Source organism: Scyliorhinus torazame, chromosome 12, assembly GCF_047496885.1.
Source record: "Scyliorhinus torazame isolate Kashiwa2021f chromosome 12, sScyTor2.1, whole genome shotgun sequence".
Lineage (NCBI taxonomy): Eukaryota > Metazoa > Chordata > Chondrichthyes > Carcharhiniformes > Scyliorhinidae > Scyliorhinus > Scyliorhinus torazame.
In genome coordinates, this window is record NC_092718.1 from 27,448,506 (window position 1) to 27,473,723 (window position 25,218).

At 48.8% G+C, this 25,218-nt stretch overlaps 1 protein-coding gene across 4 annotated transcripts in view; it reads left to right on the top strand.

The window, feature by feature from the left end:
- The window catches only part of LOC140387461 (NT-3 growth factor receptor-like), a 1,104,107-nt gene that overhangs the window by 971,784 nt on the left and 107,105 nt on the right, over window positions 1-25,218 (top strand). The window lies entirely within an intron of this gene.

Here is a 25,218-nt window from a genome sequence, read left to right on the forward strand (position 1 = left end):
GAGAGGGGAGACCTGAAGGGCACCTTAAAGATGGAGGGGCCTTCAGCAACTCCATAGCAGGAAATGCTCACTTGGGAGGGGATTGGTGCCCTGATGCTGACAAGGATGGATGGGGGTAGGGCTGGGCCACCATCATGCCTGAGTGTCGTGGGAGGGGGAGGTTGCGCCTCTGGGCTCAAGGGTTGGGGGTGGTGCTCATGTCTCCGGGAGTCAGGATATCTGCAGGTGGAGGGTGTGAGGGACCTTCAACCTAACTTTGAGCACTGGGCAACTTTTGGGGTGCCCCGATCTCTGAGTAGTCAGTCTTGCCGGCGTCTTTAGTTCCCCACTGCTGAAAACATTCTCAGCGAATTCTCTGCTCCGCCAGCAGTGCACCCACACCACCCACATTGTGGCATGGGTGGCCACAATGGGACACCCCATTGGCCAGCTGCTGGAACGGAGGACCCGCTGCCGGCGATGGCACACCGCGCAGGAAAAGGCGGCTGGCGAACCGGATAATCCCACCCTTTAAGTGTGGGATTATTCAGTGAGAATCTCTCCAAGCTCAAAAAAAATGACTAAGTGTGGGTGAATAATGATCTTTGTTCGTGCTCAAACGCCACGTGGGGATCACCCCACGAAACCAGTCCAAACTGACCTCATTTTTTGAGTAAATCGTGCCAATGCCCCCTTTTATGGGGCATTGGGTTTTCAAGTCCCTGCCCCTTGCTCGAGCCCCTTGGCACCCCTGCAGTGTCAGCTTGGCACTGCCAAGAACAGCATGTTCTTGTGTTGGTGAGTCTGTCTGCTAGGTCTGTCCTGCTACCGGTATAGGGCATACCCAAGAATGTTGATGGTGAAGTCTGGTATGATTCCATGAGTATGACTCTACACCAGGATATTGCTTGACTAGTCTTTGAGACAGCTCTCCCAACCTTGGCACAAGCCTCCAGCTGTTAGTAAGAAGGATTTTGCTGGTTTGACAGGGCTAGGTATGGCATGGTTGTTTCTGGTGCCGGATGGTCGCTCTGGTGTCATTCTTTTTTGTTCCATTTGTAGCAGTTGAATACAACTAAGTGGCCCATTTCAGAGGGCATTTAATAGTCACATGTAGGCCATTCCAGATAAGGACTGCAGGTTTTCTTACTTAAAGGACATTAGTGAACCAGACAGATTTTTCCATCAATGACCAATGGTTTCATGGTCATCGTTAGACTTTTAATTCGAAATATTTTGCTAAGTTTTTAAATTCCATCATCTGCCGTGACAGGATTCGAACCTGGGCCCCTAGAGTGGTACCCTGGGTCTCTGAATTACTCGTCAAGCTGATCTCTCAAGAACTGACTGTCGTTATTATGGCCAACAAAGAGCCTGCTGTAATAGGAGAATTTTTAACTCAATTCGAATATGGCCTCTCCTCATGTGAATGTGGTAAAACAAAGGTCACCCTGTCCTGCCCCCACCAAACTTTCCACAGCCTACCCTCCCCGCCCTGCTGGTCATTCTGGCCAACCTGGGCATTGAGCAATCTCAGCAACTGTTCATCCTTGAACCCAACTTCAAAACCCACAACTAATTCATCCCTGAGATTAATTACTTGGCATTTGGCAATAATCTCCTTCACCTGCATCGCTTTCTCAACGACACTGCCGATGAAATCCATGGACCTCCAGCCTTGACCTCTCCAATACTTTCCTTGCCAGCTTCTCAGCTACTGACTACAAATTCAATTCTGGCTAAAACACTACATAGAACAGAGAACATAGAACATACAGTGCAGAAGGAGGCCATTCAGCCCATCGAGTCTGCACCGACCCACTTAAGCCCTCACTTCCACCCTATCCCCGTAACGCAATAACCCATCCTAAACTTTTTGGTCACTAAGGACAATTTATCATGGCCAACGTAGTTTGAAATAAGTGCTGCTTACATTTCACTCTTAGCGATCTCAACTTCCAGTGTCCCCCTGTTGCCCAACACATTTAATTCAAAATTCCCATCACCATTTGCAAATTCTTCCAGAGCCGTGCCCACTCTGCCCAACCTTAAAATTAATGCCAGGCCTTCAGCAGATATGATAGGGAACACAGGGCACCCTTCTCCGTGCAAGGAGTGGTAGACGTGTGGGATTCTTTTGCACAAAACGCATTAGATGCAAGCTCAATCAATATTTCTTTTTGCTGGACTGGGTTGTGACAGGATATGGAGCCAAGGTGGGTGGATGGAGTCAAGATACAAATCAGTCATGATCATCTGAATCACAGAACAAACTCAAGGGGCTGATTAACTTGCCACTATTACTATGTTCCTGCCCTCTGTGATCAACAAGATTACTATATGCCAGCATTTCATCTTCATTCTTTGCAGTCTAGCCCGTTGTGCATTCTCTCCACTCCTGCATCTTTTGTCACTGCATCAGCCCCATGCTCTAGAACTCTCTACAAAATCCTTCTACCTCGCTCGCTCTCTTTGACTTGAAGCAATCTTCTCAAGAGCTGTTACTTGTGCCGTCTCTTCACCTTCCCCTAACTATTTTTTTTACCTACTCCTTGACATCTATTTCTCCACATTCTAAGGAACTTTGAGGTGTTAAAGATATTACATCAAGGCAAGTCATTGTTGTGATATTAGGCAAGGCCACAGAGATAGGAACATCCATTTTGTGATGAGTGATCACCGTATTTCACTTCTTTGTTTAATGAGGTGTCATCCAGTTTTGGAGCTTGGAATGAAAAGTCACAGCTGTCCCATCAATTTCTCAAATGTCATTAATCAGCGGAGTGACAGATCATTGACAGATGTGTTGCACTCAGGTGCCCATTGCAAATAGGTTGCAATATTAAGGCAGACATTGGCACTTCCCAACCTGTTTTATGCTTGATCGTGGGTCTGCAATCGTCAGTTGTCTTTTGCTAGCTGGCATATGCTTTCCAGTTATAATTAGCAAGAGAAATCGCAGGTTATTTTAATTAGTAAGAGATCATGGTTTCCTAATTATTAAGCGAGATGGCGCTTTGTTATAATCAGTGAGAGAGATCACAGTTTGTTGTAAATAAAGCAGGAGATCGTGGCTTAAGAGATATTGTGATTTATTTTAATTACTAAGAGAGATCGTGGTTAGTTGTGATTAGCGAGAGACCGCAGGTTGTTCTGATTAATGAAAAATCGTGGTTACTTGTAATTGGTGAGAGATCAGTTTGTTTTAATTGCTAAGACTGATCGTAGTTGGTTGCAATTGGTGAGGGAGATCTGTGATCCAGAATGCTGAAAGAGTAATTGCGAAATCTAGAAAGAAAATGGATTCACTGCGATTTCTAATTGATTCCACAAAATTATTGTGCTTTTAACTAAAACAAATCTGGATGTTGGTGCAGATGCTGGCCTTCCTAAAACTCCTGTGACAATATGTATATTGTAAGAATAGTAAAGGGTTAAAATTACAAATGCTTCAATAAAATATTTTCTAAATAAAAAGAATAATAAAGTGTTAACAATTTACTGTAACTGCATCCAACCACTAGATGGTGATCAAGCGCATACATGTGGATCATGTGATACTCTTGATTCGGGGAGAAGGTTGTTAGGCGAGATAGAGAATAGTTGTGTTATCAGGAGCTCTGTAATTAGAATCATAATTTGAGTGAATCTGTAGTCTTTTACATCTTAGCAAGCAAGTCGAATCTATTAAGTTGTAGTGTAAATAAATTAGCTTTGTTCAAAACTTAGCTTGATGTCCTTTGTGAGACACTACACTTCGAAGCCATCCTCATTCAGACAGCAAAGAACATCACACACCCCCTTTACATTTTATTGCGCCACCTTAAGGAGGGCTCCACAAGGTCTAGAGGTGGCTGCACGGATTGTGGCAGTGTGACACAACATTCAACCGGTGTTTTAAAACGAGAGAAGAAAAATATCCTCGACTGTTGGGACTCAGGAAAATGTTGATTGAGAATGTCACTGTGAATGGCATTGGTCAATCTATCCATCGCTGAGACATTTTAGATTCAGGTTTTGTCTCGCACACTGTAGTCCCACTCAAGAAACATCCGCATTTGTGTCAGCAGAACATAGCCCCTTTGCTACTAAAATAATAGCATTTATTTCGGGAGCCGTGGAAATCAAAGCGACACTATACCAAACACACTTCACGGAATGAATTCGCAGATGTGAAGAATTCAAAAGGGATTCTTTTTCTTTATTCTAATGTGAAGTTAAGAGCTGAAATTCCGGTGAGGAATGTGTGTATACTTTTGCAAAGATTGTTTGTTGTAAAGTGAGGCCTCATTCAATCATCTGCCACAGAGGAGCAGAAACTCACAGCGGAGTAGGTGTCAGTCAATATAATTGCTCTGCTACATATCTTATGCAGATTAAACAGAAACTGTTCGCAGCGTACACATTGATTGTCTCTCAGTTCTGCAATGGTTCAGGCTTCAGCGCCTGAGGCCATGGATATCAATGCTTCAATCTTTGCCTGCCATGAATACATCAATGTTCTTTTCAAGGTTACATAGCATTCCTAATGTATCTTCACCAATGATGTTTATATATATTAAAAAAAACTTTAGGCTGGTAACCAAAAAGATCCAGGGAAAAAAAGATCTTTCCATCCAGTGGCCTTAATATATCTTTCAAGGACACATAGTTGCGGCCTTGGACTACAAGCCACGAGGGCAATACAAAAGCAGTTTGGAGGCAGAGTATCTTGTGTTCAATTATAATTGAATTCAATGCGATGCCCCAAGACCTTAATCAGACTGGACTGTCCAAGGCTTTCCTGGAGCACCCGTTGATGCTGCTCTGCTATTGTTCACTCAGGTAGTCTGAGTTGCTGTGGCAACATGCACTTTCACATGGGTGTTGCAGCCTGGAGCTATGGATAGTGATGGCAGCGGCTGCAACCTTCTTCCCAGGCTGACCAGGAGTCTCTCCCCCTCTTACCGCGTGCACTGGCAGGCGTTGGAGGAATTTGTAGGTTGAAACTCGACTTGTTTAGCTGCGTGATGAACGCACCTTCCTTGGCCAGCAAGTCCTGGCATGGGTCCCAAACCTGGAGCTTCTGGCTGAGAGGCAGGGACGCCATCCACTGTGTCACAAGGCCTCCTCACACCGGTTAATGTTGTAGAAATATAAGTGGGATAGTTTATGTTTGTTAGTGAGAAATTTCACTGTCACTATATTGTGTGGCAGCCGAGAATTAATTGGTCGTTCACTTATCTCCTGAGTCAGAGGGCTGATTCCAAAAATGTTATCTAGATTAATAATAATAATAACCTTTATTGTCACAAGTAGGCTTGCATTAACACTGCAATGAAGTTACTGTGAAAAGCCCCAAGTTGCCACACTCTAGCGCCTGTTCGGCTACACAGAGGGAGAATTCAGAATGTCCAATTCACCTAATAGCACGTCTTTCGGGACTTGTGGGAGGAAACTGGAGCACCCAGAGGAAACCCACGCAGACACGGGGAGAAGGTGCAGACTCCGCACAGACAGTGACCCAAGCCGGGAATCGAATCTGGGACCCTGGCGCTGTGAAGCAACAGTGCTAACCACTGTGCTACTGTGCCACCCCATGGCAGCACTGGATTAGCATTCCAGTGCAGTACTGAGGGTATGCAGCATTACCAAAGCTGTCTTTAGGATAACTGTGGTCAACCGTGCTCTTCGTTGATTTAAAGGATCGCATTGCATTATTTCGAAGAGCCGTTGATTTATCCCTAGTATCCCAGTCAATTTTTATACCTTATTCAACAGCACAAAGAAAAAACAAACTACTTGATCCTGAACACATTGCTGTTTGTGTGACATTGTTATGTGCAAATTACCAACCATATTTCCTACACCATAATCGTGGCTACACTTCAATTGTTCTTCATCACCTGCAAAGCACTTTTGGACTTTCTGAGGTCCTGAAAAGTTCGATAGTCTCTTTGTTGCCCACGCACCAGCTTGTGGGCGTTCGAATATCCAAAACCTTTTTGTTGAGTCTTAGCTTGGCAGTGGCCCCTTTAATTCAGTCTCACCGGAGAGGAAATGTAAAAGTGAACTGCGATCAGAATCCTGAAACCTAACCCAATAGTGAACATTCTGAGCAATTAGCAGGAATAAGCAGAAAGAACTCATATTCAAATAAAAACATACAGGGATAATTTTTGTGTTTTCACTGATTGAATGGAAATCTGGTGGAAGAGCTTGCCCATTCATGATAAAGCACACCCGATTTTTATTCCACTTACCTGAATGGAATGATGCAGGTGAGAGAATAAATGTATTGTTTGTTTGGTCAGGTATATGACTGGCATCTCCTTTTGAATTTAGTTGTTTAAATCCCAGCAATTGTTTGAGCAATTATTGAGTCCACAGTCCCTCTGAGGACTGAAGAATTGTATATTTTACACCCTTATTCAGAAAAAGTATAAAGATATTGAGGATAGCAAATGTTGTCCCCTTGTTCAAGAAGGGGAGTAGAGACAACCCCGGTAACTATAGACCAGTGAGCCTTACTTCTGTTGTGGGCAAAGTCTTGGAAAGGTTTATAAGAGATAGGATTTATAATCATCTAGAAACGAATAATTTGATTAGGGATAGTCAACACGGTTTTGTGAAGGGGAGGTCGTGCCTCACAAACCTTATTGAGTTCCTTGAAAGGTGACCAAACAGGTGGACGAGGGTAAAGCAGTTGATGTGGTGTATATGGATTTCAGTAAAGCGTTTGATAAGATTCCCCACGGTAGGCTATTGCAGAAAATACGGAGGCATGGGATTCAGGGTGATTGGCTAGCTGTAAGAAGACAGAGGGTGGCGGGTGATGGGAAATGTTCAGTTACTAGTGGTGTACCACAAGGATCTGTTTTGGGGCCACTGCTGTTTGTCATTTTTATAAATGACCTGGAGGAGGGCGTAGAAGGATGGGTGAGTAAATTTGCAGATGACACTAAAGACGGTGGAGTTGTGGACCGTGCGGAAGGATGTTGCAGGTTACAGAGGGACATAGATAAACTGCAAAGCTGGGCTGAGAGGTGGCAAATGTAGTTTAATGCAGAAAAGTGTGAGGTGATTCATTTTGGAAGGAGTAACAGGAATACGGAGTACTGGGCTAATGGTAAGATTCTTGATGTGGAGATGCCGGCGTTGGACTGGGGTGAGCACAGTAAGAGGTTTTACAACACCAGGTTAAAGTCCAACAGCTTTGTTTTGATGTCACTAGCTTTCGGAGCGCTGCTCCTTCCTCAGGTGAATGAAGAGGTATGCTTCAGAAACATATATATAGACAAATTCAAAGATTCTTGGCAAAGATTCTTGGCAGTGTGGCTGAGCAGAGAGATCTCGGTGTCCATGTACATAGATCCCTGAAAGTTGCCACCCAGGTTGAGAGGGTTGTTAAGAAGGCGTACGGTGTGTTAGCTTTTATTGGTAGAGGGATTGAGTTTTGGAGCCATGGGGTCATGTTGCAGCTGTACAAAACTCTGGTGCGGCCGCATTTGGAGTATTGCGTGCAGTTCAGGTCGCCACATTATAGGAAGGATGTGGAAGCATTGGAAAGGGTGCAGAGGAGATTTACCAGGATGTTGCCTGGTATGGAGGGAAGATCTTATGAGGAAAGGCTGAGGGACTTGATGCTGTTTTCATTGGAGAGAATAAGGTTAAGAGGTGACTTAATTGAGGCATACATGATGATCAGAGGATTAGATAGGGTGGACAGTGAGAACATTTTTCCTCGGATGGTGATGGCTAGCATGAGGGGACATAGCTTTAAATTGCGGGGAGATAGATATAGGACAGATGTCAGAGGTAAGTTCTTTACTCAGAGAGTAGTAAGGGCGTGGAATGCCCTGCGTGCAACAGTAGTCGGCTCGCCAACATTAAGGGCATTTAAATGGTCATTGGATAAACATATGGATGGTAAGGGAATAGTGTAGATGGGCTTTAGAGTGGTTTCACAGGTCGGCGCAACATCGAGGGCCGAAGGGCCTGTACTGCGCTGTAATGTTCTATGTTCTATGTTCTCTAAACTCAGGAGCTACAGCTCGGTCAATTTAATCTCAAGCGTGTGAAAGCTTGTAGAAACAATAGTGTAGGACAAAATTACCAATCACTTGGACAAATGCAACTTCATTAAGGAAAGCCAACATGGACCTGTTACAGATAAATTGTGTTTAACCACCTTGATTACATTTTTGGATGAGAGAACAGAGAGGTGTAATAAAGGTAATGCTGATGTCATATACATGAACTTCAAAAAGATGTTTGCTAAAGTGCCACACAACAGGCTTTTCTGCAAAGATAAAGCCCATGGAATAAAAGAGGCAGTGGCAGCGTGGGTAGAAAGTTCACTGGGTGATAGGGAACAGGAACATTGTAGTGGTGAAAGTTTGCTTTTCGGACTGGAGGAAGGAAGGTGGTTGGTAATGCTTTTCCTAAGCCACTAATAATCTTGACCTGGATGTGAAAGGCACAGTTCCAAAATTCCTGATTAACACAACTTGTGAATTGTGACAAGGAGAATGAGAGACCTCAAGAGGATATGGACAGGCTGATGGAATGGAGAGACAAGTGGAAGATGCAATTTAAAGCAGAGAAGTGATTCATTTTGTTGGGAAGAACGAGGAGAGTTAATCCAAAACAATGGGGACCAATCTGAAAGGTGTGCAGAAGTAGAGGGATCTGGGTGTAAATGTGCACTTATCATTAAAGCTGGCATGGCAGGTTGAGAAAGCAGGTACGAAAGCAGAAATTATCCTGGATTTTATAAATAGTAAGTGAGAGAAGTGTTCAAAATCAAGGGGGTTGTGAACAGGGTAGATTGGGGTGGGGGGGGGGGCACTGTTCCCATTGATGGATGATTCGAGAAACAGGGGATACTGATTTAAGGTGATTGGCAAGAGAACCAAAGGTGACAAAAGGAAAAGCTTTTATTTTACAGCAAACGATTTGACCTGGAATTTACTGATGAGTGTGATGGAGATGGATTCAAGAGAGACATTAGGAGATTACTCTTGTCGAGAGCCAGCATGAATGGCCTCCTTCTGTGCTGTGACCATTCCAAAATGTTATCTTTGTTACCCCGGGCGAGTTGCTGACAAGCACCGAGAAATTTGGGCATTGAAGATATTCCCAAAGCCATGGAGGAGTCCAGACTTTCCTGTGAGAGTGACTTAAAATACAGGTGCAGAAATGTCTCGGATCAACAGGGCAAAAGGGATTCAAAACTATAACAGTGTTCAACTATTTTCACCAAGGTCAGCTCTTGTCAGGCAAATGAGACGGAAAGCAGCACAGTTTGTAGCGTATTGAAAATTGCATTGAGCATTTTATTTTCATTTGAGGCTACCATACAGACATGAACCAGCAGAGAGAGTCTGCTAGGAAGATAATAATATATTTTTTAACATTCCATCATGTTTAGTAGCTCATGCAGCTCTAATTCTATATGTCTCTGGCTGAAAATAGAACTGTTCAGTTCCAAGACCTTCCCAATGTTCGCAGGAGCTGCAATTACGTGACCCTAGACAGCAAATTGCCTATTTTGCAGCACGGCAGACCATAGAACCACCTCAGTCTTAAACAAACCTCAAGCCTTTAATAGAATGGTTCCACAGCTTCACATGTATCCAGTCTTGGCTCAAGAACGTCAATATTTCTCCAATTGTTGAATTTTATTCAACTACTGAATTAAGAGGATTTTGTATTCAGCCTCAGTTTTGTTCTTCATTGTCCCACAGAGAAAAAGGTAAAATTAGGGATTGATTTCAGGAATATGTTAATTAAGTAGAGTCAGCTTTCAGGCTGGTGGGTGAAAACAGCCACCTGTTACTGGCAGTGCCAAGGTGCACGTTCCAGAATAGACTTGGCACAGAGTGTTTCGAGTCGCAAAATCTGTTCAATGTTGATCAGTTATTCAGTGAATCTTTGCTCCATATGTTACTGATATAAGTTGCATTTGTTGAAGGTGTTTATGCTAGTTACAAGGGCATGCAACCTGCTGTTGCTGCATGGTGCTCCCCAATAAAGAAAGGCTTGCTTTCATAGAGCTCCGCTCATAACCTCAGGACGTCCCAAAGCCAATGAAGCACTTTGGAATTGTAATTGCTGCATTTTCTTTTGCTTGATATAATGAGATAAATATCCTGTTCTCGTCCACTGCCGATGCCAGTTGGCACCATCCCACTGAGAGCTTGGTGGACGTTTCACACTGCCCATTCAATTTCCCGGCCCATATTTCAAACAGCGTCTGCCTAAGTTTGGATATCGACTGAAGGGGGAGGGGGGGAGTTGACTGGCTTCCCAGCTAGTGACAGCCAATAAAAAAATTGAGTCTCAACTGCCCTTGCCATTCACCACTAGCCGTTAATGTTCCAGAGTTTAATTCTCTGCCATGTTTCACTTTGGGCATAAACTAAGTGCAACATGAATGGTAATTAGAATCTCTCTCCTCGATGAGGCCCACACATCTGATGAGTGTTTAGTCTGGGTGCCCAGAAACTTCTCCCGAGAGGTGCTTTACTTCTGCAACGCCAGGCTTTGTAACTCTGGCAGCGGTGTCTGAAGAGCATCGCACTGGTGTCAAAGCAAAGCCCCGATTCTGACTCCCTTTTTCCCAATGACAGCCTATCAGCATTTGTTTGGAAGCTGTGAAGATCCAGAGAGCTGAATGCCTAATCTTCCTTTGGGAATGGTTGTCACTCAGATTTCAGAACCTCTTAAAAAGCCTCATTTAGACAGGAGCCATGTAACCAGCTGTCTCGCTCACAACCAAGCCAGCACCATACACTCGGCACTACACCAGCTGGTGCTTTACTTTAGCCATTTTCCTCTTATATGTGCATTATATTCTTCTGTATCTCCCTGTATCATTTTACTCAATCCAAGTAGCATTTTAACAACAGTTCATTCCAGTCTTCCTTTAGTCACTCCTAGGTGTCACAGTTATTGTATATATTATCCATCCCTGCCCATGAATAGATTCCAGCCCTATTTACTCATGGGTACTGTGATAGTCTGTGTAGAGGTATTACGGTACCTGGTAATACTGGAACACCATTGGTAGATATTGTATGTTTCCTATTGGTCAAGCTGCATGGTAGCTCCGCCCTGCAAGGCAGGGTATAAGAGCCCGTGCCAACGCAGCACCCTTCATTCTGTACCTGAGATGCTGGGGGAAATATCTAGTTTATTAAAGCCTTCAGTTGGACTACAACCTCGCTTTAGTGGTCATTGATCATGCATCAATTTAATAAGCTAGATTTAAAAGGATGGAGCTCCGAATCAAGCCGGAGTGTCTGCAACTCAGACCCCACGCGGCGAACTCAGCGGCAATCTTCAACCACTGGCTGGCGTGCTTTAAAGGGTATCTCGGAACAGCCGAAAACACACCCACGGGAGAACAGAAAATGCAAGTCCTGCACTCGAGGGTGAGCCTGGAAATTTACACCCTCATCGAGGACGCAGAAGACTTCGATGCAGCAATGGAGCCACTAAAAGGTCATTATATTCGCCCGGTAAACCAGGTCTATGGCTGACATCTGCTAGCAACGAGGCGACAAATCCTTGGGGAATCGCTGGAAGAATTCTATTGTGCCCTCCTGGTGTTGGGGAGAAACTGCAGCTGCCCGCAAGTTTCGGTGAGCGACCACACAGAATACTTGATCCGGGACGCTTTCGTGGCAGGTATGCTGTCCTCCCAAATCCGCCAGCGATTGCTGGAAAAAGACACCCTAGGCCTCATGGATGCACAGGCCCTTGCAGGCTCCCTGGATGTGGCCTCCAGAAACGCCCGCGCTTACGTTCCCGACCGCGTGGCAGCCCCCTGGGCAGCATGGAACCCCTCCGCAGCCGACCCTGAGACATCCCCCATCCCCCACAAGCTTGTGCTGCAAGGCGGCTTGGCCACCTCGGGAGGCCCCACTGCTACTTCTGCGGGCAGGCCAAGCAACCCTGGCAGCGCTGCCCGGCCCGCGCATCCACCTGTAAGGGGTGTGGTAAAAAGGGCCACTTCGTGGGGGTATGCCAGGCCCGTGCGGTCGCCGCGGTCTCCGGTGGCGAATGCGGACCGCCACCACAAACCTCTCCACGGTGCCCGTGCGGCCAGCGGGTGCCGCCATCTTCCTACTCCAGGGCCATGTGTGGCCCCCGGGCGCCGCCTTCTTGTCCCGTGGACGCTACGTTCGATGGATGGGCGCCACCATTTTGTGCACCCCCAGCCATGTGCGGCCAATGGGAGCCACCATCTTGGATGGACTCCCAGGACCCCAGCTCAGCTGACCGCACACCGCCCGAAGAGAACACTCAACTGCTGAGATTCACCTCGGTGACCCTGGATCAGTCCCGGCCTCGAACACTCTCAACTGCTACAACAACAGTGCTAATCAATGGGCACAAGACATCCTGCTTAATCGACTCTGGGAGCACGGAGAGCTTCATACACCCTGACACGGTAAGGCGTTGTTCTATCCTCGTCCACCCCGTTAATCAAAAGATCTCCCTGGCCTCCGGTTCCCACTCCGTAGAGATAAAGGGGTTTTGTGTAGCAAACCTCACAGTCCAGGGAAGGGAGTTTAAAAATTATCAGCTCTACATCCTTCCCCACCTCTGCGCGGCCACACTCCTAGATTTAGACTTCCAGTGTAATCTCCAAAGTCTAACTTTCAAATTCGGCGGCCCTAAACCCCCCCTCACTGTCAGTGGCCTCGCGACCCTCAAGGTCGATCCGCCTTCCCTGTTTGTGAACCACACCCCGGATTGCAAACCCGTCGCCACCAGGAGCAGATGGTACAGTGCCCAGGATCGGATCTTTATTTGGTCAGAGGGCCAAAGGCTACTGAGGGAAGGAGTTATTTATTGAAGCTAGCAACAGTCCCTGGAGAGCTCAAGTAGTGGTGGTAAAGACCGGGGAGAAGCATAGGATGTTTATCGACTCCAGTCAGACCATCAACAGGTTTATGCAGCTGGACACGTACCCACTCCCCCCGTAAGGCATTTGATAAGGTTCCCCACGGTAGGCATCTTAGTAAGGCATTTGCTAAGGTTCCCCATGGTATACTTCTGCAGAAAGTAAGGATGCATGGGATAGTGGGAAATTTGGCCAGTTGGAAAACAAACTGGCTAACCGACAGAAGTCAGAGAGTGGTGGTGGATGGCAAATATTCAGCCTGGATCCCAGTTACCAGTGGCGTACCGCAGGGATCAGTTCTGGGTCCTCTGCTGTTTGTGATTTTCATTAATGACTTGGATGAGGGAGTTGAAGGGTGGGTCAGTAAATTTGCAGACGATACGAAGATTGGTGGAGTTGTGGATAGTGAGGAGGGCTGTTGTCGGCTGCAAAGAGACATAGATAGGATGCAGAGCTGGGCTGAGAAGTGGCAGATGGAGTTTAACCCTGAAAAGTGTGAGGTTGTCCATTTTGGAAGGACAAATATGAATGCGGAATACAGGGTTAACGGTAGAGTTCATTGGCAATGTGGAGAAGCAGAGAGATCTTGGGGTCTATGTTCATACATCTTTGTCAGTTGCCACTCAAGTGGATAGAGCTGTGAAGAAGGCCTATGGTGTGCTAGCGTTCATGAACAGAGGGATGGAATTTAAGAGCCGTGAGGTGATGATGCAGCTGTACAAAACTTTGGTAAGGCCACATTTGGAGTACTGTGTACAGTTCTGGTCGCCTCATTTTAGGAAGGATGTGGAAGCTTTGGAAAAGGTACAAAGGAGATTTACCAGGATGTTGCCTGGAATGGAGAGTAGGTCTTACGAGGAAAGGTTGAGGGTGCTAGGCCTTTTCTCATTAGAACGGAGAAGGATGAGGGGCGACTTGATAGAGGTTTGTAAGATGATCAGGGGAATAGATAGAGTAGACAGTCAGAGACTTTTTCCCCGGGTGGAACAAACCATTTCAAGGGGACATCAATTTAAGGTGAATGGTGAAAGATATAGGGGGGATGTCAGAGGTAGGTTCTTTACCCAGAGAGTAGTGGGGGCATGGAATGCACTGCCTGTGGAAGTAGTTGAGTCGGAAACATTAGGGACCTTCAAGCAGCTATTGGATAGGTACATGGATTACGGTAAAATGATATAGTGTAGATTTATTTGTTCTTAAGGGCAGCACGATAGCATTGTGGATAGCACAATTGCTTCACAGCTCCAGGGTCCCAGGTTCGATTCCGGCTTGGGTCACTGTTTGTGCGGAGTCTGCACATCCTCCCCGTGTCTGCGTGGGTTTCCTCCGGGTGCTCCGGTTTCCTGCCACAGTCCAAAGATGTGCAGGTTAGGTGGATTGGCCATGATAAATTGCCCTTAGTGTCCAAAATTGCCCTTAGTGTTGGGTGGAGGTGTTGACTTTGGGTAGGGTGCTCTTTCCAAGAGCCAGTGCAGACTCAATGGGCCGAATGGCCTCCTTCTGCACTGTAAATTCAATGATAATCTATGATTAATCTAGGACAAAGGTTCGGCACAACATCGTGGGCCGAAGGGCCTGTTCTGTGCTGTATTTTTCTATGTTCTATGTTCTATATCCGACCTGGTATACAGGATCGCACATTACAAGGTCTTCTCCACAGTGGATCTTAAGTACGCCTACCACCAGCTCCCCATCCACACTAGTGACCCCATATATACTGCCTTTGAGGCAGATGGGCGGCTCCATCACTTCTTAAATGCTCCCTTCGGTGTCACCAACGGGGTCTCGGTCTTCCAGAGCGAGATTGACCGAATGGTTGACCAGTACGGTTTACGGGCAACATTCCCGTATCCCGATAATGTCACCATCTGCGGCCATGACCAGCAGGACCACGACACCAACCTCCAAAAATTCCTCCAGACCGCAAAGAACCTTAACCTTACATATAACAAGGATAAATGCGTGTTTAGCACCGACCGCCTAGCCACCCTCGGCTACATAGTGCGAAATGGAGTTATGGGCCCCGATCCTGAACGCATGCGCCCCCTTATGGAGTTCCCCCTCCCTTACTGCTCCAACGCCCTGAAGCGCTGCCTAGGGTTTTTCTCTTACTAAGCCCAAAGGGTCCCCAACTATGCAGCACGGTAGTATTGTGGATAGCACAATTGCTTCACAGCTCCAAGGTCCCAGGTTCGATTTCGGCTTGGGTCACTGTCTGTGCGGAGTCTGCATGTCCTCCCCGTGTGTGCGTGGGTTTCCTCTGGGTGCTCCGGTTTCCTCCCACAGTCCAAAGATGTGCAGGTTAGGTGGATTGGCCATGATAAATTGCCCTTAGTGTCCAAAATTGCCCTTAGTGTTGGGTGGGGTTACTGGGTTATGGGGATAGGGTGGAGGTGTTGACCTTGGGTAGGGTGCTCTTTCCAAGAGCCGGTGCAGACTCGATAGGCCAAATGGCCTCCTTCTGCACTGTAAATTCTATGATAATCTACGATATGCGGACAAGGGACGTCCCCTGATCAAATCCACAGCTTTTCCCCTGTCGATAGAGGCCCGCCAGGCCTTCAGCCGCATCAAAGCAGACTTTGCAAAGGCCACGATGCACGCCATCGACGAGTCCCTCCCCTTCCAGGTCGAGAGCGACGCGTCTGACGTAGCTCTGGCGGCCACCCTCAACCAAGCGGGCAGACCCGTGGCCTTCTTCTCATGTACCCTCCATGCTTCCGAAATCCGCCACTCCTCAGTCGAAAAGGAGGCCCAGGCCATAGTAGAAGCTGTGCCACATTGGAGGCATTACCTGGCCGGCAGGAGATTCACTCTCCTCATTGGCCAACGGTCGGTTGCTTTCATGTTCGATAAGGCACAGCGGGGCAAGATAAAAAACGACAAGATCTTGTGATGGCGAATCGAACTCTCCACCTACAACTACGAGATCTTGTATCGTCCCGGGAAGCTAAACGAGCCTCCTGATGTCCTGTCCCGCGGCACATGTGCCAACTCACAAGTGGACCGCCTCCGAGCCCTCCACGAGGACCTCTGCCACCCGGGGGTCACTCGCTTTTTCCACTTTATCAAGACCAGCAACCTGCCCTACTCCATCGAGGAGATCAGGACAGCCACCAGGGACTGCCAAATCTGCGCGGAATGCAAACCGCACTTCTACCGGCCAGAGAAAGCGCACCTGAAAAGGCTTCCCGTCCCTTTGAACGCCTCAGCATGGACTTCAAAGGCCCCCTCCCCTCCACTGACTGCAACACGTACTTCCTGAACGTGATTGACGAGTACTCCCGGTTCCCATTCGCCATCCCCTGCCCCAACATGACCGCAACCACGGTCATCAAGGCCCTCCATAGCATCTTTGCACTGTTCGGGTTCCACGCTTACATACATAGTGATAGGGGGTCCTTATTTATGAGCGACGAACTGCGTCAATTCCTGCTCAGCAAGGGCATCGCCTCGAGCAGGACGACCAGTTACAACCCCCGGGGTAACGGACAGGTAGAGAGGGAGAACGGAACGGTCTGGAAGACCATTCTACTGGCCCTACGGTCCTGCTGGGGGAAACATCTAGCTTATCAAAGCCTTCAGTTGGACTACAACCTCGCTTTAGTGGTCATTGATCGTGCATCAGGTACCAGTTATTCTATATATATATAAACCATTCCATCCACTCAATGAGAGGTCACAGTCTGTAGCGCACTCTTGGTATCCATTCTTCTAGATGTGGTGGGTCGAGACAATAAACGGGACGCTTCCAGCAGTTTTAACAAAGGGGTTTATTGCTGAAAGGCAAACACAGTCAAGTAACAGGCACAGGACATGATGCAACAGGTTTTAACACTTCACTCCCTGATGCACACTGCCCGGGATCCTGCTCCCAGCACCCAGCACAAACTCCCCATTGCCCGGGGTTCATGCGCTTCGCAACAATTAGCTCACAGTCGGTCACGTGGTTGCCACAACCCTCCCCCTCTTAATCCCCTTATTACAACTACCCCAAAAACGATATATAGAAGTTACAAATGTTAACAGGGACAACAGGGGAAAGAGAGTCCATCAAAAAGTCACTCCGACCGGAAACCTTCGGGTGCTCCCAGAACTCTGCAGCCCTACCACAGGCTTGGAACAGTTTTAGATGATAGGGTGGTCAACACTCGGTGCTACCTCAGGAGCCATCACCTGAACACCAGGTGAACTGGACTCACCGGCCGGCCTCGACAGGCGCAGCTGGTTGGACAGAAACGGGAGTCTTGGCTCCCCTTGGCTTGACGGTTACAGGAGTATCCACGATGCTAGTTGGACTTGTCGACTCCAAGTCGGAGGCCATTCAGCCGATCGACTCCAAAGGAGGCCATCCAGCTAATCCACCCCTCGATTGCTCAAGTAATTTCTGACGGTCTTCCATTCACATTGATCACCAATCAGACACGTCACCCCTGACTGGGCCACAACCCGTCCAGTGGGCAGCAGGGTGGTGCAGTGGGTAGCATTGCTGCCTCACTGTTCCTGGAATCCAGCTTTGATTCCGGCCTCGGGTGACTGTCTGTGTGGAGTTTGCATGTTCTCCCCGTGTCTGCGTGGGTTTCCTTTGGTTGTTCCAATTTCCTCCCACAGTTCAAAGATGTGCAGGTTAGGTGGATTAGCTGGATGGCCTCCTTTGGAGTCGATCAGCTGAATGGCCTCCTTCTGCACTATAAGGATTCTACAAATCTAACCAAGGTGAATCTGAGGCAAAATTATGGACCAAAACCGGGTCGCCCACCCAGTCAACCTGTGCCCTCTGCTCTGACCACTGACTCTTCTGCAAAGCCTGATGTGCCTCCACGCTCCGCGCCAAGATCCAATTGGGTTCTCAATCGACAGCCCATGAGCAGCTCAGCTGGTGTGACCTCCGTGTTTGAAGAGGGGTAGGGTCGTAGAATAACAAAAGCAATAGCCAACCTCTGACGAAGGGGTTTACCAGAATGCTTTTTCATGGCATTCTTGAAAGTTTGAACGGTCCTCTCAGTCAGGCCGTTCAACGCAGGGTGATAGGTGGCTCTCCTCGCATGCCATTGGTTCACACAAAAACCTGGAAATCATCGGCATTGAAGCGGTGCCACTGTCCGAAACATTTGACTCGAGTAGCCCATGAATGGCAAACACTTGGCCCAAGGCATCTACCGTGGCCGCCGAGGTCGTGGTCCCCATCTCTTGAACCGATAACCACTAAGAGTGGGCATCCTCCAGCACCAAAAACATCTTCCCCCATAAACAGGCTAGCGTAGTCAACATGGACCTTGGTCCATGGGCGACCTGGCCATTCCCAAGGGTGAAAGGTGGCAGAGGCAGGAAAGATTGCTGCATTTGGCATGGGTGGCACTGTTGTTGCAATTCTTCAATAGCTTTATTTATGCCGGGCCACCAGAAATAACTCCACGCCAACATGTTCATCTCTGTCTACCCTGGTATGTAGGTCTTGAAGGAGGGACCCCCTGGTCTGAGGCAGGGCGACCACCCACGATCCCGACGGAATCACACTGTCTTCACATGTCAACTCGTCCTGATGACTGGAGTAGTGCCTCAGCTGTTCAGACTTCTCGTAACGTCAGCCAATCTGTATAATTTGTCCAACCTTTGAAAGAATACGGTCTCTTGGGGTCCAGTTACAGAAGTGCCCCATGGACACTGACAGAGTGTCTAGGAAGTTTAAAGATAGAATGATCTCCTGGAGTATAGGTTTTGGCAGAATGCTCTTGGGTAGGGGCAGGCAACTTATTACATCCGCATTAACAATTTACTTCCCAGGCCGGTTGGAAAGCATAGTTATAAGCCAACAACAGCAGGCCCAACACTGCAACCTTGCCGAGGCTGTGGATGATATGGGCTTATCTTCCATTGAAAGCCCCAGTAATGGCTTGTGATCTCTCACTGTATCGAAAAGTTGACCATACATATAATGGTTGAATTTCATCACAATGAATTTAACCGTTAGGCTCTCCTTCTCAATCTGGGCATAATCTTGTTCTTCTTCAGAACGGGCCCTTGAGGCAAAGGTATCCCTACCCTGAAGGGGACGCATCACATGTCAGCGCAATTAGTTTCCCTGTGTCAAAGTGCACCAAGAGGTTTGAAGACTGTAATGTTTGCTTCATGACTCCGAAAGCTTCCTCTTGGAGCTCTTACCATTGTGAATGCTGATCCTTCCTTAATAGCTGGTGTAATGTGACTAATTGTGTGGCTAGATTTGAAAGAAAACTTCCATAATAATTGACCATACCAAGGAAGAATGTAAACTTGCTGACATTTGAGGGTGCAAGGTCTCGTATGCCCTTGACCTTTTCTTCCAAGGGCTGCAACCCTGTCGCATCAATGCAAAACCTTAGATTCGTCATTTCTGAGGCCTGAAAAGTACATTTTGCATGTTTTAGGCAGACCCCTGCATCACAAAATCTCTTTAATATTTCCTCTCACTTGGCCATGTGTTCTTCTGGTGTTGTGCTGTTGACTAGCACGTCATCAAGGTGAACCATGACCGTGGGAATTCCCTGGAGGGCATTTTCCATTGTGCGCTGGAAGATAGCACAGGCTGAGGCAATGCCTAATGATTGTCTGGTTCCCCCGCCAGCTTCGCGTAGAGGCCCTCAATTTGAGGAATCGGATTATGATTGACCAGGGCAGCCTGATTTATTGTCAGTTTATAGTCCCCACAAATCCTTATTGACTGGTCAGGTTTAAGGACAGGGACTATTGGCGTTGCCTATTCTGAAAACTTGACGAGCTTCATTACACCCAACCCTTCCAATATCTTTAGCTCTGCTTCAACCTTCTGAGGTAGTGTGTATGGCACTGGTCTAGCTTTAAAGAATTTGAGCTTTGAATTTGGATTAACATATATCTTGCTTTTTCCACCTTTAATCCAGCCAATTCCTTGTGGAAGACATCTTCATAATCGGCTTAAGACACCTTGGAGATTTTGTTAGATATTTTGAAGATTTCCAGCCAGTTGAGCTTAATCGTCTGTTGCCAGTTTCTTCCCAACAGGATGGGTCTATGTTCTTCCATAACAACCAAATGCGAATTGGCCTCCTGCCCGCTGTTTGCAACTGAGATATTAGTTGTTCCGAGGATCTTCAAAATTTTCCTGTTGATCCCACCGCAGACCTCATGGCCATACTGCCCCATACCTCGTTAACCTCCCCTTCAGCCACCCTTTGCAGATCGGTGGCCCCTTTTTTGGTGCACCTTGTTGCCTGAGCTACCATGATCACTTTTTCCAACGTAATTGTGCTCTGTGCCTTAAGCCTCTTCTGGATACTAAGGTTATGATTCCCACAAACCAACCACTCGCACAACATGTCATTAAGCACGGTCCCGAACTCACAGTGCTCAGCAAATTAGCAAAGCCTGGCTATGAAAGCCGAGACAGTCTTTTCAGGATCCCTCACTGCAGAGTTAAACTTATAACGTTGGAGAATAATTGAGGGTCTTGGGTTGAAATGTTCTTCAACCAATTTCACTATCTGATCAAACGTTTTTGAGTCGGGAACCTCCAAGAATATGCGCCGGGCGGGGGGTCGGAGAATCCCCGGGAGGAGGCGCGAATCCCACCCCGTCACCCCGCTGCCGGCCGCCCTATTCTCTGGCGCCATTTTTTGGGCAGTGGCGGGATTCCCGCCACGTCGGTCAAGGGCTGTTGACAGCGACCCCCCTGGCGATTCTCCGGCCCCAATGGGCCGAGTGGCCATCCAGTTTGGGCCAGTCCCGCCGGCGTGAATTACTCACCTCACGCACAGCGGGACCTGGCAGCTAAGTGTGCGAGGGCGGTCCTGGAGGGGGCCAACCCCGGGGGGGGGGGGCCACGGTGGCCTGCCCCACGATCGGGGCCTACCGATCCTGCAGGCGGGCTGTTTCCATGAGGGCCTTTTTTCCTCTGCTGGGCCCCTGTAGGGCTCCGCCATATTGCCCGGGGACCGGCGCGGAGAAGAGAACCCCTGCGCATGCACGGAAATACGCCGGCCGGTCCGCGCATGCGCGAGGTGACTCTGGCCATTCCGCGAATGCGCGAACTCGCGCCAGCCCTTCAGTGCCGGCTGGAGCGGCGCCAACCACTCCAGCGTCAAACTAGCCCCTGAAAATTTGGAGAATTCCTCACTTTCGGGGGCTGTTGACGCCGGAGTGGTGGAGGTCGGTTTTCCCGCCGGCGTGTGGACTCAGTCCCCAGAACAGAGAATCCTGCCCAAGAGGTTCCTAATCAAGTTATACATTTGGGGTCTGCAAATTTTCAGAAGTATCACCTTCCGCTTGTCCTCACCCGGGATCTCATTCACAGTAAAAAACACAGAGCCATTTGATGTACTGACTCCAATCCTCAACCCCTTAGTCAAATGGGTCTAGTTTACTAATGATAGGCATTTTCACTCACGGTTTAAATAATTCTGACTCTTGCTGGAGCTTCGCTATTTTCTCAACTGTTCTTTCTTCTCCCCCAATTCACGACGGCTGTCGGCTGTGATCGAAACTTTCGCCTTGTCGCCAATGTGGTGGTTCCAGACAGACACTGATGAAAGGCAAAGGCTGTCAAGTAACATGCACAGAACACAATTTGACAGGTCTTAACACATCGGCACCTTGGTCCACAATGCACGGAGTCCTTTTCCCGCGGCCCTGCGCAAATCCCCCATTGGCCAGGGTTCACATGCTCCTGCACAATTGGCCTAGAGCCAGTCACATGATTCATAGAGCCTGCCCCATAAAAGGCACCATGCCACCACACTATATATAGCCCATTTGAAAATGTAGGGTGAAAGCACGGCATAGTTATTACATTTGGATAGCTCTGACAGAGCATGCACAGATGCCAGGGGCCAGGTTTCTCCAGTTTTATAATGAGTTATAAATTAATTTATGTGGAAAGGTTGGATCTGAATTCATAGGGAGTTTAGAAGATTGAGAGGTGACCTTATTGGAACAAATAAGATCCTGAGTGGACTTGACAGGGTGAATGCTGAGAGGGTGTTTGACCCTGTGAGAGAGACGAGATCAGCGGGACCGGCGGGGCCTGGCTTGGAGGGCGGCTAGCGGAGTCCTCGGGGGGGGGGGGGGGGGCACAGGGGGATCCAGCCCCGGGGGGGGGGGGCACGGTGGCCTGGCCCGCGATCGGGGCCCACCGAACTGCGGGCGGGCCTGTGCCGTGGGGGCACTCTTTCCATCTGCGCCGGTCTGTGTAAGGCTCCGCGGAGAAGAAACGCCCTGCACACGTGTAGGAAACACGCCAGCGGCTCTGCGCATGCGCCAACTTGCGCCGGCCGACGGAGGCCCTTCGGCGCAGGTTGGCGCAGCGCCAACCCCTCCAGCACCGGCCTAGCCCCCGGATGTGCGGAGGATTCCGCACATTCCGGGCGGCCCGACGCCGGAGTGGTTCACGCCACTCTTTGGCGCCGGTACGGGCCGCCCCGCCGTTCATGGGAAAATCCCGCCCAATATCTCTTGTAATAGCTGAAAGGACCAAAAGGAAAACGTGGATCATCAAAGGAGGGAGAGCAATGGTGAATGACGGGGGAGGGATTGTCTTCTTCTTCTTCGGCGATCACTCACGAACAAGTATGATTTCCCACCAAAGAAACTCTGTGTTACCGGTCACGGGTTCCGTGGGCTCTTGCGTAGCTGATGAGCCCGATCCTAGAGCCGCATTTTCGACCGCACACTTGACAGATGTTTCTGGGAAGTGTGATCAGTCCTTGGACTCCAGACTGTCGGTATTCCTTTCTCAGGCTCCTATTCCAGGCCTTGTCTTGCCGTTGGGGGTCCTCGAAGAATTGTCTCCCTTCAATCAGGAGGTTCCTCCAAGTTAGGTCTCTCCTGAGCAACGGCCTCCCAGGCATTGACATCAATGTTGCATTTCTTCAGGTAAGCTTTCAGGGTGTCTTTGAAGCGCTTCCTTTGTCCTCCTCTAGTTCGGAAGCCTCCCATGAGCTGTGCAAAGAAGCCTTGCTTTGTTAGTCAGGACTCTGACATCCTAAGCTCATAGTCAGCCCTGCAGAGTTGGCTTCGGAAGATCTTGGCCTTGATGCTGGTACTCTTTGTCCTTCAAGGATGCTGATCTTAGTACACCTGCCCTCCCGGCTGGTCCTGGCGCACGTGGATTGGATACATTGTTGGATCTCAATCGATGTCAATCGACGAGAGGTGGCTCCCTCAGTTTGGGAAATGTTTGACGTTTGGTGGGGTTTCTCTGTTGATTGAGGGATTGAAAAGGTTATCCAAAACATAATTTAAACTTTGACCATTGGAAATTATATTTTGATCTTATGGAGTTGATTTTAAACAACCCCTTCCCCCCCCCCTTCGCCCACCGCCTATGTGACATGGATAGTGGATTAAGGTGGGGGGAGCAGAAACGTTGCTGTTGCCCACTACCACCACCCGCCCCCATCATTGCAACTCCTCCTGTCATGATATCCACATCAGGATATCATGGTGCAATCACACATACACTGATGGACTGGCAGTTGGCCCAACCGGCACACACATAACATCGCAGCCAATCACCAGTGAGAGCACACGCACTATAAAACAGGGAACACCACAGTTCCCGCTCATTTTACCAGGGGATAGCTCAGAGCACAGAGCTCACAGCGTGCCACTCAGACACACACCATGTGCTGAGTGCCTCATTAAGATAGTGATAGGGCTGGGTCCACAGGTTAGCTGGTGAAGCACGTACCCAAGCCAGTAGTTAGTTGGTACTGTTGATTAGACAATAAAACAGAGTTGTACCATCTACAGCTGTGTTAGATCATTTGTGCATCAGAACACCCAACATGACATGATACCAGTAGTAGATGCTAACCAGCGACTGTGACACCTACCTGCACCCTTTCAGAAATCCGCCATCCTGCTCCATGGAAAACATCAGCCCGCCGCAGCCGCTCCGAATCGCTGGTAATCTCGGCGTAAACTGGAAGCTGTTTAAACAGCGCTTCCAGCTCTTCCTCGAAGCCACAGACAGGGAGAATGCATTGGGCACCAGGAAGATCGCCCTCCTCCTCTCCACGGCGGGGCAACACGCCATCCACATCTACAACTCCCTGGCATTCGCGGAAGGCGAGGACAAAACAAAATATAAGATGGTGCTTCTGAAGTTCGATGAACACTTCAGCGTGGTAGTCAATGAGAGCTTCAAGAGGTACCTCTTCCAGCAGCGCCTTCAGGGTAAGGATGAGCCTTTCCAATCTTACTTAACACACCTCCGAATCCTCGCGCAGTCCTGCGGCTATGGGGCCACCTCCGACTCCATGATACGGGATCAGATAGTTTTTGGGGTCATCTCGGACACCCTACACCAGCAGCTCCTAAAAATAAAGTGCCTCACCCTAGCGACTGCCATCGAGACCTGCGTCCTCCAAGAGAACGCGACCAGCCGGTACTCCCAAATCCAGGTGGCCGAAACGGCACGGCACAGGTCCCAAGAGGCGGAGAGGGTCCAGTCGATCGGGTTTCTCCTGGCCGGCGGCCTGGACGTGGGCGGCCATTTTGCACGCTTTCCGAAGCCTCCCGCGCTTGTACGTGCCAAAAGCGGGGACGTTGACGCAGAGGAACGTGATGCGCAGGCGCGCTTCATGCAGGACCGCACCGCGCATGCGCGGTGGCGCAACGAACGCCATGACGTCACGAAGTGCGGCAACTGTGGCTCCGCCCACTTAAAGCGGCAATGTCCGGCTAAAGTGCGACAATGCCTTCGATGTGGCAGAATGTGCCACTATGCTGCCTGCTGTCGAGCAGCTCAACCTGCCAACTCCCAACAATTCCGCCAGCCTCGCAGGGACGAGCGGGCGATTCAGCCCCCCTACACTGAGTCATATCCAGATAGTATGCAGACCAGCGATACCGAAGACAGGGAGCCCTTCTGCGTTGCGGTAATCCACAAGAACCGGATGTCCCCAAGTCGGATCCGCCAGCTGCTGCCAGTGCACAGCATTGATCAGGGCGAAGGGTGGCACACCACTCAAACAGTCAACCGATCCCAGATCACATTTCGCCTGGACACTGGTGTCTCCGCCAATCTCCTCGCATGGTCAGCCTTCCAGACCTTGAAGGTTAAACCACCGATTCTGCCATCCCACTGTCAGCTGGTTGACTACAATGGAAACGTCATCCCGGCCACGGGGTCCTGCCAGCTCGAAGTTACACACAACTCACACAAAGCCACATTATCATTTGAAATCGTAGGATCCTCGAAGGACTCTCTGTTAGGCGCACAGGCGTGCAAAATCCTCCACCTCGTTCAGCGGGTACACACTCTGTCTCCAGAATGCACGTCCGATTTACCAGATGCAGACTTTAGGGCACAGCTCCGCTCACTCCTC